This window comes from Streptopelia decaocto (genome assembly GCF_964273445.1).
Source record: "Streptopelia decaocto genome assembly, chromosome: 11".
In the NCBI taxonomy this organism is placed as follows: Eukaryota; Metazoa; Chordata; class Aves; order Columbiformes; family Columbidae; genus Streptopelia; species Streptopelia decaocto.
Window position 1 is genome coordinate 6166187 of NC_138666.1, and position 15818 is coordinate 6182004.

The 15818-nt window shown below is 50.6% G+C and overlaps 1 protein-coding gene across 4 annotated transcripts in view; it reads left to right on the forward strand.

Moving 5' to 3' along the window:
• ANKRD11 (ankyrin repeat domain containing 11) overlaps window positions 1–15818 on the forward strand; it is a 137835-nt gene that overhangs the window by 70781 nt on the left and 51236 nt on the right. Inside the window, exon 3 of one of the 4 annotated variants that reach the window (XM_082062792.1) lies at window positions 1827–1913. The exons of the other annotated variants lie outside the window; for them this stretch is intronic. The gene's annotated coding sequence lies outside the window, so the exon portion shown is untranslated. The remainder of the gene's footprint in view (window positions 1–1826; window positions 1914–15818) is intronic. 4 annotated transcript variants of the gene reach the window in all.

Here is a 15818-nt window from a genome sequence, read left to right on the forward strand (position 1 = left end):
CTGATGCTTAACATAGTCAAGGGTCACCTTACCCAGCTCAGGGTGCCCATGGCTTTCATTGCAGCGTGTGGGAACAGCCTCTCAAACTCCTGCCGGCTCTGCCGCCAGCACTTCATTAGCAAGAAAAAAAGCCTGGAAATAAATGTGCCAGCTGTGCCCAGGCCCCACGGCCAGCGCGGCGGAGCCGTCCCGGCACTGCCTGGTGAGGTGGGAACCGCAGCTCCCCCATGCACCGTCACCCTGATAACTGACCCGAAACAGCGGCTGCGGGTCAGGCTGACATCTGGCACAGCACCGGCACCGCTGCTGGGAGGGAAGCGCCAGCGGGGCTGGAAGGAGCCGGGGGAGGACAGGAGGGAGGGGAAGGACGGGCTGGAGCTGCTGGAGCTGCAGGGCAAGACGTGAAACTGGAGAAGGGGCAGAATGTAATGCTCGGTGATTTTTGCAGGCGGCCGACTGCTTCCACAGGATGTCTCGGGGCTAAGGGCACTGCTTGTTTTCTAGCAAGACGCTACGCAGAATAAAAATAATGGTTGCAGTTAATTGCCACGTATCCATCATGCCTCGGTTTTCATTTGTCTCAAGGCAGGATGTGCTTGCAGATGAGTTTGGAAAATAGCTGAGGATCAAATGCTGGGTTTTGTTCATCAGCACTGAATATTTTGCTTGCTGTTTTTGTTCAGTGATGCAGATCTGCGTGTGTATTCAAAGTCTGTAGCTAATATTACAGTTTCCTTCCTGCTATGGGCTTCTGTTTTCTGTGCTCACACCTTTCTGGAAGCCTCCTTTTGGGCTGTGGTACTCCCTGCTTGGTTTTGTATTAAAGGAGTCTTTTCTGTAAGGATTGAGAAAAATCTTTTTGCTTTAGGTGTGTAAAGGGATAATACTCTTTAACAGCATTTCAGAATGCTGAGCCTGCTACAGTGCATTTTGTTTAGCAATACCCGTTTCCCGAAGTGGAGAAGCTTTTGCAGCTGAAGCAGAGGTTGAGGGTTGATGGTGCGTTGTCCTGCTGGAAATCCCTGTGTGCTCCCGCTCCGTCCGGAGCGCCCACGGGCGGTTTTGGGCACGGGCGTGTTGTGGCCGTGCAGGGCTGAGACGGGGCCGTCCTGCTCGGGACACGGCACGAGCGCAGCTGCGGCACCCGAGTTTACAAAATCACCCATTTCTGCGCCGAGGTTGCCCCAAACCAGATTCCTTTTCTCGGATGCTCCGAGCACGTTGCGTCTGCAAACAGGGACTGATGCTCGTGCACCCTCCTAAAGACCTGAATTCTCTCAGATGGGAATTTACTCTTTTAAAACGGCTTTGATGGTCACACGGAAGGGTTGTTTACTGGCTGTACACACGCTTTGCTGTCTTGGTCCCGTGCCTGGCTAAGAATAGAACCCAGAGCATCACTCTGCGCCCTGTACAGCTGCGGCTCTTGGAAAACCAACTTGCCCGAGTGTTTTGTACGTTTGCGGCTGAGTCGGCAGCGGAGCTGAGGCTCCAAACTGCCACTTCTCTGCTCAACCCCCTCATCAGCATTGCTTCTGAAAGGACTATAGATAGCGTGTGCAAGCTGATATTACAAAAATAAACTTTTCATAACCTCCCTTTGTTTTCTGTAAATCCTCAGACTTGCAGGTCCGCACCATTATCCATGGGCACTCACAGGGCCATCCTCACCACCACGTTCTCCCCACTCTGTTTAATTGCAAAGGAGCCTTTTGGAGCAGCCCTTAAAAACCCCTTTCGCCGCTGCACTATCCACATTAAATGAATGAGGCTGTTGTACATCTGACAGCTGCCATTTTAATGCTCGGTGTTGTATTTCCTTGCAGGAAGCTCAACCTCACGAGGCAGATTAGGACTGCAAAATCCAGGTTCCATTAGAAACCATTGGAAATGAGTTCCCAGGTTGTTCTAAGGTAAATCAATAATGCACGTAATCTCCCTGGCTGGACTTAGTGACTGAGCCAACAGTTCATTTAACCACTTTTTTTTTTTTTTAAAAAAAAAACCACTTTCAAAATCATTCCTGTTGAGACTTATTTCTCACTCCGAATTGCTGTTACGAAAGTTTTGGGCAGCGTCTGTTTTTGAGCGCTGCTGAAACTTTGGTAATTTCCTCATCCCGGTGCTGAGGAGGAGCCGCGGTCAGGGTGGCAGTGCCGAGCCTGGCGCCGGTACTGGCGCGTTCGGTACTGGCGCGTTCGGTACCGGAGGATGATGCTCCAGGTCCCTCTGCTCCCGGACCTGCATGTGGGTCCTGGGGGAGCCCTTGGCCTGTCCCTGTCCCCCGCCCTGGCCTCTTGCCATCCGGGGGCAGGAACACGTTCCTTTGTTCGTGACCATTCCCAAGCGCTCTGTTTTGCCGCCTCTGCTGTTTTACACACCGATCCTGGACGGAAACAGGAATTTAGTTACAGAATAATCAAATCAAGAAAGATGAAGCCTTTCAGTGTTGCAATAACAGGTTTTGCTAATTTTTAATTTGTTTGAAATGAGCTTTAATAAGTGGACTGTGCTTTCTCTGAGCAGGTATTCCAAATTCCTGAATCTTTCAAGCTAAATATGATAAGGGACCACTGTTTTTTTTCCTCTTCTGTTAGTGAAGTGAGGAAGATGATGAGCCTGTGAGCTCTGGTGCTTTCCCGGCCAGCACCGCTCGGTTCTGCGCCCTGCTTGGGATCAGCCTGTTCTGTGTCTTCTGAATTCAGTGAATTTTTGTATGAGATAACTGCTGGTGTCATGTGATAGTAATCTTTTTGATTTTGTAGTAGGTACCTTGCTATTAAGTTTATCGTCTCTTGGAAATTCAGCCTTATTTAACAGTACATGAACTGTCGGATGTTAAAATCATGTCTCTTGAACCACTAGGATGGGATAAGACTTGGCTTGACATAGGACTGTGGTCTTAGAAACCCTGTATTCCCCCTTCTCCCCCTGCACTGATATTACTATCAGCTTTTTCTTTTTGGCTGTGGCAGAGAGAAGATGGAGTTGCTAGAACATGATCTATTTTGATTACTAAAAATCTTAGCGCTGCTGATTTAGTCAGCTGGTACGTTACGAATGTGGGTTCTGTGTGTTCAAACTGTTCTTGGTTTTTTGTTGTGTTGTGTTTTTTTTTTTTTTTTACTGAATAAGTTCTCCCGATGGTTGCCATGGAAATAATCCCGGGTTGGGAGGATGCGCAGGTCCGGTCCTGCTCCCCGCCTGCTGCCCGTCGGCTGCTCCGCGGGCCCTTCGGAGCTTGGGGCACAATCCTCCTGGTTTTCAGGGTGCAGAACACTTGCACAAACCACTCACTGCTGCTTTTCGCTGATTGAAGGTTAATTGTGCTTTTCTGTCTCACATTTGCCTGAATCCCGCTCATGTGAAATGCTTTGGCTGTTGCTTTGCCAGAGTTTCTGTGGGGTCTGTGCCGAATTAGAGGGAATTTCCCCCGCTCAGCTCCCGGTGCTGCCGGTGCCACCGGAGCCTCTCCTGACCCCGTTTGTGCCACGGAACAACGAACCTGCTTCCTCTGGGCCCGTGTTTTCAACAGCTTCCTTTTTGTGCAAATGTTGTGTTTTTCATGAAATTGCTGCGCGTTGTTTTCAGCCTTGATTATTGGAATTGTTTTGTGTGTCTAAAACCTGGGTAGTTCTCGTTGCTTGAAATAAGACAACCAGTCCTAACTGCAGGAAAATTCACATTGTTTTCCTGGCTTCTTACTACTGAAGCTTTTATTTACAGTGGATTTGACTCGTTTGTTTGTTTGAGGTGTGGGGTATGTATTTAATGCAGCATTCAGGATATGTGAATCCTGGTGGGCAGGGGCTGCAGGAGCAGCAGCTCATCTCCCTGCACCTCAGTTTTGCTGGAGCAGTTTGCTGGGGCAGCATCTCTTGCAGAGACCCTGAAATGGCTCAAGTTAAAATCAAATTGCTTCAATTTAGATCTTGGACCAAACCAACCGCATGGTTAAAAACGCTTTGCAAGGGTCCAAAAAGTGGTCGTGGTAAATTTAATTTTGGGGCAAGCACTGAAAGAGGTGGGTGATGAGTTGTGGGGACAAAGCCTTGGGAGCCATGTTGGGCCGGGCCAGCAGGACATTGTCCCTTCTTTCCCATTGTGGGGTTGAAATACGGGTGAATCAGAGCTTGGCTCTGCATGCTCAGCTTGTACCTGAAACAAACACCTGTGGGAGATATTATATATATATATATATATATATTTAATTTTTATTTTTTCTTTCCTGGCATGCTGAAGTGAGCTTTCTACTTCCCCCCTCCTATTTCCATACATTATTGAATAGCTCTTGCTGTGACAGGTAGGAAAACGTGTGGTGCAGCCCTTTGCGCAGCACGGTGACAGACCCGGAGAACCTCCCAGCATCACCCACGTCCCCAATTCCACCCTGGAGCCCTGAAACACTCCGTGTTTGGGTCGTCCCACTGACCATGGAGTCTCTAATGCAGATTTTAAACAGCCCAGGCAAGCACCTTAATGCAAATTATGGAGCCCACAGCTTGCAGCCAGCGCCCACCGTCCTGGTGCAGCTGGGGAGGGACAAACCAACTGCGAGTCCCGCGTCCCCTGACACAGCTCGGGGTGTATTAAATTAGCGAGCGGGGTGACAGCTGGGCAGGAGGCTGGGAACAATGAAGATAAAGTTGGCTTTCAGCGATGTGACCCTCTGCAGGCTGCGCGCCAGAGGACTATAAATAATGGATGGGAGCAGGGCCCCTGGCCAGCTCGGTAATGCACAGCGGGTCCGCGGCCGCAGCGCCCGGCGCATCACCCGCCTCTCACCCGGGCGCTCCCGTCACCGGCGTAATTTCGCTGCTTTTAAATAATAAATCGCGCTGGGAGTTGAAATACTCCTTTGCCCCATTCAGGCCTACTAGGGTGTGCAGCTACACAAATGAATTTTACATATGGCAAGATAAATTTTGTATCGAGCTAAAGGAAATATCTTGCAGGGGGAGTTTAGCCCCCCTGATATCGGTGACGGGGGTTTAGGGTATCAAAGGCGGGTGGTTCCATCGAGTGGCTTTTGATCTGGCTCCGTGTCTGGAATGATTTTGAAGCTTGGCTTGGGGTCACTGGCCTGAGTTCACGGGTAGTTTGAGGGGTGAAGTTCTCCGGTGTTGCAAGTCAGAAAAATCCCCTGGGCTGTGGCCGTTTCCACCAGTGGGTGCACGAGCTCCCCAGCCACAGGAGCTTTTGCTTCCAACGGCTGAAGTTTTTAAGCGGTGAAAAAAGCTTGATGTAACCCCAAACCTGATTTCTTCTGCCTAAGTCTTTACATAAAGTCCTGTAACCTCTGCTTATCTACATATGGGTGTGGAAAAGCTAAAATGCGCTTTGACTGTTCCAGGCTCTGGGACGGGGAGGGATTGGGGTCTCACGCACATGGAAACACTTTTTTTGATGGACTTTTGCAGCTTTTATGCCCATTTGTGTGCGTCTCCAAAGATTCTGAAAATGGGATTTTTTTTTAAAAAACATATAACTGCTACACTAGAATCTGTGAAATACAAAGTACAGAGGTGTTGAGCGTGGTGCAGCAGGACGGTGCTGCCGGAGCTGTGCCAGCTGGCGGGTCTCGGACACGGTGATCTGGGGACAACCAGCCTTGTCTGCAGGAGGAATAGAATGCCAGAACGGTGTCACAGGAGATGGCTTATTTGAAAGAAGATAAGGAACAGATTTTGGTTAAGGGTGTGATTCAAGGTAAGATTAGAAACACGTTTTGACATTACAGGACACTGGCACCAAGGGCTTACATCTAGGTGTAAGATTTCTTTTGTGATCCTGCACGAAAAATCCTGTGCTGTGCTCAACACTGAGGATGAAGTAGATGTTTGGGACCCTCTCCCAGGACACGCCTGTCCTGTGTGTGCCTCTCACGGGTCTCAAAATCTATGCAGTGTCACTGAAAACAGCGGTTTTCACACCTGCTAGGGCAAGACTTAAAGAATTATTATTTCCGAATCAGGAAGTGAGTGATGTCGCAGAGCTACATAAGAAAGCGTAAGCTGCTTACAGTGGATTAAAATGACTGACCGTTTAGCTATGCAATTAGATGGGAGATGGTGTGATAAATCATGAGTAACTAGCTTACCTGTCCCGTGATGTTGTTTATCTCCGGGCACATGTGCACCAGTTTCCGTAGGATGTTGGAGCATTTGCATTTAAAGGCGCAGGGCCATGAGAAGTGGGTGAATGTCTGTGCTTTTTGTCGTTTTCTGACGTTCAAGGATAGCTAAGAAACCTCAGGTTTGCCCTACACGTCAGCACCTGAGCATTGCGCCTGCTTCTGGCAGGACTTGTGTGTTCCAGGTGAGGCTTCAGCGGGCACGGTGACACCTGTTCCCTCCAGCTGCCAAGCGTGTGTCCCCACGGAGGTTTGAGGTGTTACCAACCTGGATTTGCAAATGCTTTGGGCATCGGGAGGCTTTCATAGGGCACTAACGTGTAAGGTATTTTAAACCGTCCATTGGTCCTACCAGATGGCCGGGTTCTGGGGTGATTTGGGCACCTGCAGCTCTGCCGTCCGTCTGTCCGGAGCATCGGTGCTGTGAGGCCCCAGGACCAGTGGTTCAGTGATGCCGGGTTTGCTTCTTCCCATCCCAAGAACTTCTGCCTTACCTTCCCCCAGCTCATCAGCGTATCCTTCACCTCCCACACGTGTACAGCTTGGCAAACGCCCTCAAAATCCTTGTGGTTTTTGGCCAGCTCCAGTTTGGAGAGTTGGCTGGTCGGAGAAGCGGTGCTTGTGTGGGAAAGCAGCTCAGCCCATGCGAGATGCTGTTGAGCGTCTCCTCCATAACGACGTGGCTGTTTGAACGGGTTGTTTTCTCGGGTGATGGTGACAGGTCACGGTGTGCCCAGACAGGAGCCCGGCCCTGCAGATGTGCTGCCTGTGCAGTTCTCACACTGAACGAGTCATCCAGAATTTCAGGCTCTTACTGAAGCTTTGACTCCAAAAGCTCTGAGACACACAAACTGTGATACAAGGTACAGAGAGGGACTTCCAAAAGAAAAAAATGAAATAGATGAGAAAGATGCCAAACAGACATCGCAGAGGTGTGCTGCGGGATGGGCAGGAGGTGGGAGCTGCTGCACCGTCCATCAGCCGTGTCCCCCCCACCGTCCCCAGCACCATCGTCCGTCCTTCCCCAGCACCATCGTCCATCCTTCCCCAGCACCGTCGTCCGTCCTTCCCCAGCACCTTCATCCATCCTTCCTAGCACCGTCACCCTTTCCCGTGCTTGGGAAGGGGCCTGTGCTATTCTTAGCCTCGGCAGAAGTGCTGCCGCTCCAGCGAGACGCACACAGCAGCCTTTGATAAAAGGAGCAGGGAGTAACCATGGCAGTCTGGTAACCATGGATTACAGAAATTAAAGGCATAAAGCAAATAGCAGGATTATCTGTGGCATGGTGGTTTTCTGGTGAACAGAAGGCCCTACCTGACTTCCACATTTAGGTGAGGCACTATAAATTACCTGTAGTTAAAAAATAATGCTAATTAAATTCAAACTCAATAACGATTAACACTGCTGATCTCAATTCACTGAATTTCCTTGCGACTAATTGACAGAGGAAAAAAACCTCAACCCTATAGAGAAGAAAGGAGGGGGAGTTTCTTGCTTCTGGCTCCGTGCTGCCTCCCTCTTCTGATGCACCTGTCAAGTTTGCATTTTCCGTTTCCCTAGCCTTGTTATTTTTTATTTTTAATGCAAGGCGCTTCACAAATAAGCCGGGCTTGCCTTGCCCATCCCTTTGTGGGCCGGTGCCCGGGGAGGTGGGCCCAAGCTCTGCCCATGCTGCACCCCCAGGACCGCGCGGCAAACACATGGGGAGCGCCGACACCGACCCCCCAGCACTGTCCTGGCCCTGCTGTCCTGTCCCGTTCCTGCTCTGGGGCAGCGGGTGGCAGCCGGTGGCTCTGTGCTGCCGGAGCAGCATCCTCAGCACCGCTTGCCATGCACCCCGCGTTCTTTGCACAGCACATATTGCTTTCAAGTTCAGCGAGTGCTGAGACTCTGCATAAATGGGCCTGCTAAAGATATTTTTTGACATTTGCAAATCCCGTTAAGCTTGTTTCTCCCTTCTCCTCCCTCTCCCTCCCAGCTTCATGCGGGGCACTGCAAAGGTTTGTGTAGTTGGCCGGGTCACCCCCTGCACCGCAGAGCCCAGAAATATGGGTCACAATGAAATGAGGAAAACAAAAAGTACATTGTCCTGATGTGGGACGCTGATGGCAGATTGAGGGACTCCGTAAATGGACAGTTTGAGATCTTAATGAGGTACCAAACATGAGGTAATTCGGAATATGCCCCTTTCGCGCTGTCTGCTCGCCGGCACAGCCTTCCAGCGATGGGATCCTCAGCGTATTCCTGCACGATGCTGTTTGAACTGCTCTGTAGCGCAGGCAGGGGCTGGCAGCATCAGTTCCTGCGTGAGTCAGTGATAAAGCCCATGAGCACATTGTTTATTTTCTTATTTACAAATAATTCTCCTAAGTTGAGGTTATTCCTCACGGCTCTAAGCGCAGGGTTGGGTGTTGGAGCAGATCTTTACCCTTCGTGCTGTCTGGGGTTATCTGCAGATTTTTCTCCAGGCTTTTCAAAATCAAATTTGAGAAAGGATTTCTATTAAATCTTTGTTTCTGGGAAATTTCTGAGCCAGAGTAGCCTGCGGTGGGACAATCAGCCAGCGGTGCTGTAGGTGTGTAATTACACAGGTTTTGGGGAGCGGGGATGCAAACAAGTTTGCATACATTGAATTACAGGCGGTGTTTTAATAGTACGTTTTTTAGGTCTTGGCTCGAATCCAGAATTTTTTCGTGCTATTATCCTCTATTTACAGCTTTCAGAAATCAGCTGATGTCACTGCACATATGTTTAGAGCCGTTGCTAAGGTGATTAGCTCCAGAATTCAACGCCTACGCAGTTCTGATGAAAGGCTGAGAAACTGCTCGGCAGCGTCTGTTCAGCTCTGTGCATTGTCGGTTTGAACCATCAAGAACCATAAAACAATATTACCTGATTTTAGGGTGAATACGTTGGCCTTGACTGATAATCATGCATCAGGTGTTACAGGAACAGAGCCTTTATGTGCCGCGTTTAACCAAGTCAGAGAACATTGTTCACTGGGAAAATGTTTAAAATTGCCAGGTTCTCCATTCCCAAGAGCCTGTGCAGTGCTGGTGCATTCGGGGTCTCCTCTGCCGGCAGAACTGCCGGCTATAGTTGTGTGTCCTCTCAAATAGAAATTAAATTTACCTTCCTCTCCTCTTGTAGAGAACAGGATGGAGTTGCCTGTACCAGCAGGGCTGGGACCCCGTTACCTGCCAGGCTCCTGCCAGTACAGCACAAGAACAGCTTTTGTTCATGGCCCAGAAACCATGAAATACAATAAAGTTGCCCACAGCCTGCACCAAGAAAGGGCTGCCGGATTACATTTTAAGAGCATTATAGATGAAAACTGCTTCTGGGTTTAAGTCAGTGCATGAAATGTATATGAAATATCTACTTTCCAGTCCAGGGTACTTTGGTGTCCGTAAAAAATTAAACTATTTTTTAAAATTGCAATTTAAACTTTGAAAAGATGTGGATATGTACATGTATTTTTCGCCCAGTCATCCAGTGCACACAAAGTATCTTGAATGGTAACAAACGTTTTCTTCCCTGGGCTCTCACTGTTCTCCCACTGTTTTGTTTTCTTGCCCATTTTTGAAAGGATACTGGCTAAGGCTTGGCCTAGTTTGCCCATCATCACACTGTGAAACAGCGCAAACATTCGCCTAATGCAGCTGCCTATATTTTTGTGCTATGGGCTGTGCCAAAATAGCCCTGCCCAGCGAACAGCTGAGTGTCAGTAGTTGTGCAGCATGTGGTTTTGCACAGACCAGGACTGAAAAGATGATTTTGCTCATTCCCTCCCCTGCTCTCTGTGTCGGGGGCTCAGTGCAGGTGCAGGTGGGGACCTGGCCTGGGTGTCCCCATCGCTGGGCCGTGTTTCCAAGGAAGAAGAGCAAACAGGTTGATGCATTGTCCTTCCACCCAGCCTGGCTCACAAACCTTCTCAGGCCCCTTCCCTGCCCTCCTCCCCCCCAGATTGTCTGTCCGGGGCTCCAACGCTGTTCCCAGGGCCCGGGCAGGGTGAATAGAGGTTGCACAACCCCATGGGGCTCCACGGGGAACAAAACCCAGATTACGGCCTCTCTGCACGGAGCCGGAGGGGCCGGTGGACATTGATATGCAGATCTGCGTGTCGGGGGCCGCGGCCGCATTGTGTTCACATGTCCACATGTGGGGTTCATGGAGCCACGTAGAAAAGAAACTAAGTGAAATATTCTGTGCTGGAGCGTGGTACGGGAAACGCGGCAGTGATGGAGCAATTTTCCAATACAGCTCTAATTCCAGGAGGCCGTTGTGACTAAATTGCACTGTTTATATAAAATGTTCACACTTTCCCAACCTTCTAATTTTATAGGGTTCATTTCAAGTGGATTTTTTTTTTTTCTTGCTAGGCTCTCCTTTTGCAAGAATGACATTAAAAAAATGTGAAAGTTGATGTTTGAGTGAGTTTTGTTCTGTCCTGGGGCCAGGCTGCCATGCACAAAAGCAGTGGGAGGTTTGGTCATTATCTGATGTCTTTTACAAGAGATGCTGGTGCTTTGCCCCCTCTGGAGAGCAGCACAAGACCCTGAGAGTGTCCCCCGGTCTGGCTCACCTTGGGGCAGGTGGCTTCCCCAGGGGCTGCCCGTGTTGAGCAGCTCGGATGTGTCTGTTCATGACTTGCTGGTCCCATAATGGTGTAGAACGTAGAGGTGAAGCCTTTGTTGACAGGTAGGAATGGCAGCATGTGGATGGTGAACTTCAGGAGAACACTTCTGAGACCAAAATTTGGTGTGAGCTGCAGGAGCTGGAGCCCATCGCGTAATTCTCCAGAAGAAAAAACGTTCTAAAGCAGAAGGAAAGTTGATGGGCTGGGTTGGGCTGGCTTGGGGAGCGAGGAGCCTGGGCCAGGAGAGCCCTGTCAAAGAACCATCATTGGGTTGCTCTGGTTGGAAAAGATCTTTAAGATCATTGAGTCCAACCATTAACCCAACCCTGGCAAGTCCACCTGTAACTCATGTGCCTGAGAACCTCACCTCTACCACTGTTCAACCCTCCAGGGACGGTGACCCCCACCAGTGCTGTCCCTGTGCTCTGTGGAGCGTGGGGCCCTGGGGGGACGGAGCTGTAGGGCAGGGTCAGGATGCTGCAGGGACCACAGGAAAACTAAAGAAACAAGATATAGCTGAAGTTTTATTTCAGTATATAAACATTTTAGGAATTGTACCTTAAAAAAATGAACTAGCAAACAAACTCATAACTCTAAAATGGCATTGTGTATTCTGCTCGGTGCAGGAATCTGTGATGACGTTCCTGGGAGAGAGACCTGCCCTTGTTAGCGCTGCTGGGCCAGTCATGTTCCCAACATCTGCAGAGAGAGGGAAACATTGCATTTATTTCACCATTTCTAGAAAAGTCTTCTGCCTTGCTTTCAGCCCAGCTTCTCTGAAGAGTGCTGGGCTTCCTCCTGTCCTCGTCTTGCACCTGCTCCAGTGTTGGGGCGTTTTCTGGCTCCTGCAGCTCCCATCTTGGTGCTGCGGGTGCGAGGGGATCGGGGGGTGCAGAGCCACCCATTCTGGGAATCCAAATATAGCTCCATGTGATCAAGTGCTCACAAAGAAATCAAGTAATCCATACTTGGGACAAGTCCAGGGCTTAAAATTCTTAATAGCCTTGTTCCCGGGCTCTGCAGCATGTGCTGCGCTGAATACGTTTTGGGAGTCAAGGTCTTTGCTTCTGATGGTTTAATTTGGACAATGAGTATCACTTAATAGTAGCATTTTATTACATTCGTTTCACTCTTACTTTTCAAAGAATCCTTCTGATGCATTCAGGCTCCTGCCCTTTGGATGCTAATGGGTTTCTGCTGAGATTTTGTTTTTGTTATTACGTAGCACCAGGGCTCCCATTTGCAGGGGCTGGGTATGGAGAATGCTGGGCCTGAGACAATGCGGCCATTCACCCGCCCTGATACAATGGGCTGGAACGTTCATCATGGCAATTAGCATGCAGAGCCCCGTCCTAATCAATGCGTTGTGCTGGCCGTCTGGGCTGCGCACGGCTCGTACGGCTCCTGCAAAGCGCTGAGCTGTTCTGCACAGCCAGACCATCCTGCGCGTTTCGGCACTAAAATAAACGTGTTCCTGGATCACTTTGTACAGAGCAAGAAAAAATTTCCCAGTTTGCATCGTAGCACAAGTGGAGCATCTGCAAAAATCACAGTAGATGGAGTCCAGCGCTGTGTCGTGTCCAAAGGTATTTTTGCAATAAAAACCACTACAGATATGGTTGATCCTTGTCCCCTGTGTCCGTGTGGGCTGCTGGAGCCGAGGGACAGCGCGGTGCCGGCTGACGGGGCAGCAAAAGGGGCTCTCTGGGACAAGCCCGGCTCAGCGCCCCCAGACAAGCCTGGCTCAGCTCCCACAGACGGACAAGCCCAGCTCACCATCCCCAGACAGGCCTGGCTCAGCACCCCTGGACAAGCCCGGCTCAGCACCCGGCACTGCACTATCCCGGTGCCTCTGTGTGCAATACTGCTCATCTTCCCAAGAGCTGCAGGGAAACATTAACTCAGAGCAGATTATTTTTGCAGCCTTTCATGTATTCTTTTAGTTAGTGCATGTTGTCCCTCCTTACTGACCATCACAAGCACCTGAGCAGCTCCACATGAGACTATGTGTTTGATGGAGCAGCAGCAGCATCTCTGTTTTGTCCCAGCCTGAAGTTCAGAATGACTTTTAAATGCACTTTCTGGTAGTAGAGTTGTGTTGTGTAAAATGTAAAAAGAATCAGTGTTTCTTTGGCCTGCCCTGTACCGGCCCAGCAGGCTGAAACGCTGGCTTTCCTATTCTATAAGCAACAGAGTAATTGAGCCTGAGCAGGGGAAACCTGGGGGAGGATCTGGCGAGTGCTGGGGAGAGGGAATCACCCCATGGTCCAGACAGGTGGGTTGGGGAGAAGCAGAAGTATTAAGGCCCTTCAGCTTCCCCATCGTGTGCGCTCCCGCTGTTTGCTGAGTGTGGTGCTGCTCTGGTTGCACCAAACCCGCTCACAAACCTGCCCGTGTAACAAACCGTTGCTGTTCAGCAACAGCCGGGCCTTGAGACCATGTTCTGACCAGTGTTTCTGCCTTGCTGTAGCAGGACAGCGTTGCAGGTTAAAGGAATTTGTTGAAGTTTGTGTCAGAGGAGCCGTAAGTAGAGGCTGTGCGTGCAGTAAGCGTAAAATCCCAGAATTTATAGCAACATATGCAAAGTATCATCACCAAGAGCCTGGAACAAAGCTCTGATGCACTGGGAAATACCTGTATCTTCCTGAAAGCAGTGTACGGTTCTCCATTTGTTCACTTGATAACACCTTTTGATCTAATGCTGGAGTAAATTAATCCATCACAAAGTGGGGAACAGAGACTCAGATAAATCCTTGCAGAAACAGGGAAAACTGGCTAATGGGGGAGCGTGTCCTGCGTGGCTCTAGCGGGTTTGTTCTTCCAAAGGTCAAGCCTGCGATCTGGGGGAGGATACGAGACCCATTTAATTCTCTGTGATCCGTGGGCCAATGCAGCCACGTTTTGCTGTGGTTCTTCTGCTTCTGTGTCAGAACCGGTGCTGGAGCAGCCGGATAATCTCAGCCTGGATAATGTGAGCACGGAGAGCCGGCAGCGTTAGTGAACCTTTGGGCCCAGAAAAGCCTGGACGTTGTGGGAATGAGCTGGTGGTGCCCAGAGCATCTGCTGGGGGGGTCGGGGGAGAAGCCAGAGGTGCCAGAGGTGGATGAGATGTGTACCATCACTTCAAGAAAATACAGAGATGGGGAAACGTGTGGTTTGTCCGTACACCCTCTGGTTTGTACCTTGAGTAGCCAATTATGCTTTGTGTTGCAAAAGCCGTTTTTAATCTCTCTCAATCTCAGTCACGAGGCTCTAAACTGAAGGAGTTTATAGGGACCAAAATGAATCCGGCCAGTTCCCCTGGGCACCAGGAGGCGGCCGCCGAGCGACACAGCCCTGGAACAGCTGCACCGCGTGATGAGACATGCCAGCAGGTGCCAGGGGCTGCTGGACCACCCGGGGTGGCCAAAACATGACGTGACCCATGGCTGGGACAGGAGGCTCCTGGGCTCCGTCCCCGGTGGCTTCTGGTTCAGGGCAGCGGGGATCGATGCTGCGTCCGATCCACGCCTTGGAAAGGGACAAACGCAAAGATGGGTTGGTTCACAAACTGCAAACTAGAAAATATTTTTTCTGTTCAGTAGCATGGCACTGTCGGGCACTGTTCACAAACCCTTGTCCTCCTCTGGACACGTAACTTCGGCACCTTCCTGCTGGAGATCCCACAGCAGCGCAGGCTCCTCGTGTGCCACCTCTCCCTGTCCGTGGGGCTCCCTGTGCCGGACCCTCGTGCTGTCACCGCCATGCCCAGCCCTGCCCGCACTCCTGCCACTCACTGCTGTTGCCCAGCGAGTGCCAGTGTGGGGAAGGAGAAGAGGACTCGTTGCACGCACGCTCGACCCTGGTTGCTCCATGTGCCGTGTTCTGGTTCCACGTGCTCCTGGTGTTGGGGCTGCGGCGCAGCAGCCGGCGCTGGGGTGGCACCAGTGGGTTTGTCAGCGAGTGGTGTTTAAGCCAGTTGTAGCTGATGTCTGGCTGTAAGGAGTCTCATTAGTTGTGCCATTTTCTGTGAAGGTTTGTTTGACCTCTGTCAAGTGACAAATTGGCTGGGCAGTGTGGGTTGGAGACCTTGCCCTCGAGTCCCACCGTGCTGAGCTGCCTGTCTGAGCTGCAGCTCTTGCCAGCAGCAGCACCTGACGGTGTCGGGCGCTGGATGAGGATGCAGGAGGGTTCTCAGCACTGTCGGGTGCTGCTGGCACCTGCCATGGCCATCCCGCCTCCCTCTCCCTGTTCAGTGCGACTGCCATCAAGAACAACAAGCCCGGGAGGTGATGCAGTTCAGAGGAACTCCCTCGGCAGAGGGATGGTCAACCCCGGCAGGCTCTGCGATTCAGGGCACAGCCCCGAAAGTGATTGTGTTTGGTGCAATGGGATGGAAAGTGGGAGCAAAAGTGGCTTCAGGCAGCGGCTGTTGACAAAAGTGACGCTGGGCGAGTGGAGCCTCGAGTCCTCGCGAGGCTGAGCCCGTCAGATGGGCAGCGCGGTGATTTCAGTCACCCAAACGCCCCTTGATCTGGAGTTAATTCGGGACGCGGTTTAGGGAACTTAGCGGTGGATTTTCTGGCTGTGACACTGGTGGCCGCCCCTCCTCACTGCCCGGTGTGCAGCACGTCAGAGGGAAACCGGCTGGGAGCAGAACTGCATGTAAAAAATGACAGAACGTGTTTTAAAGCCAGATAAATTCCTTCATTTACTTGGTAGTGAGTGGTTACATTGGAACAGCCAATGGAAAGGGGAAAGAAGCCATAAAGATGTTTCACAAAAAATGGTGTAAACCACTTTTTCAGTAGGCGGTTGTTAAGCAGTTAGGATAGGAGGTGGTTACGAAGGCTGAAAAACGTGTTGAAAACTTGCAGCGGTGCTGTAGGAATTGGGTGTCACAGTGAGGTCCCCGGCAGAGACTCGAATCAGAACACGAAGCTGGAGGAGCCACATGCCGTTTAAAGGAGATGAATGAGAGATGGCTGATGTCCTCATCTCAAATAAACACATAACATAGGTGTGACCTTTCCTCGGTGTTCTGATACTGTTTGCAGCCTGTGCTC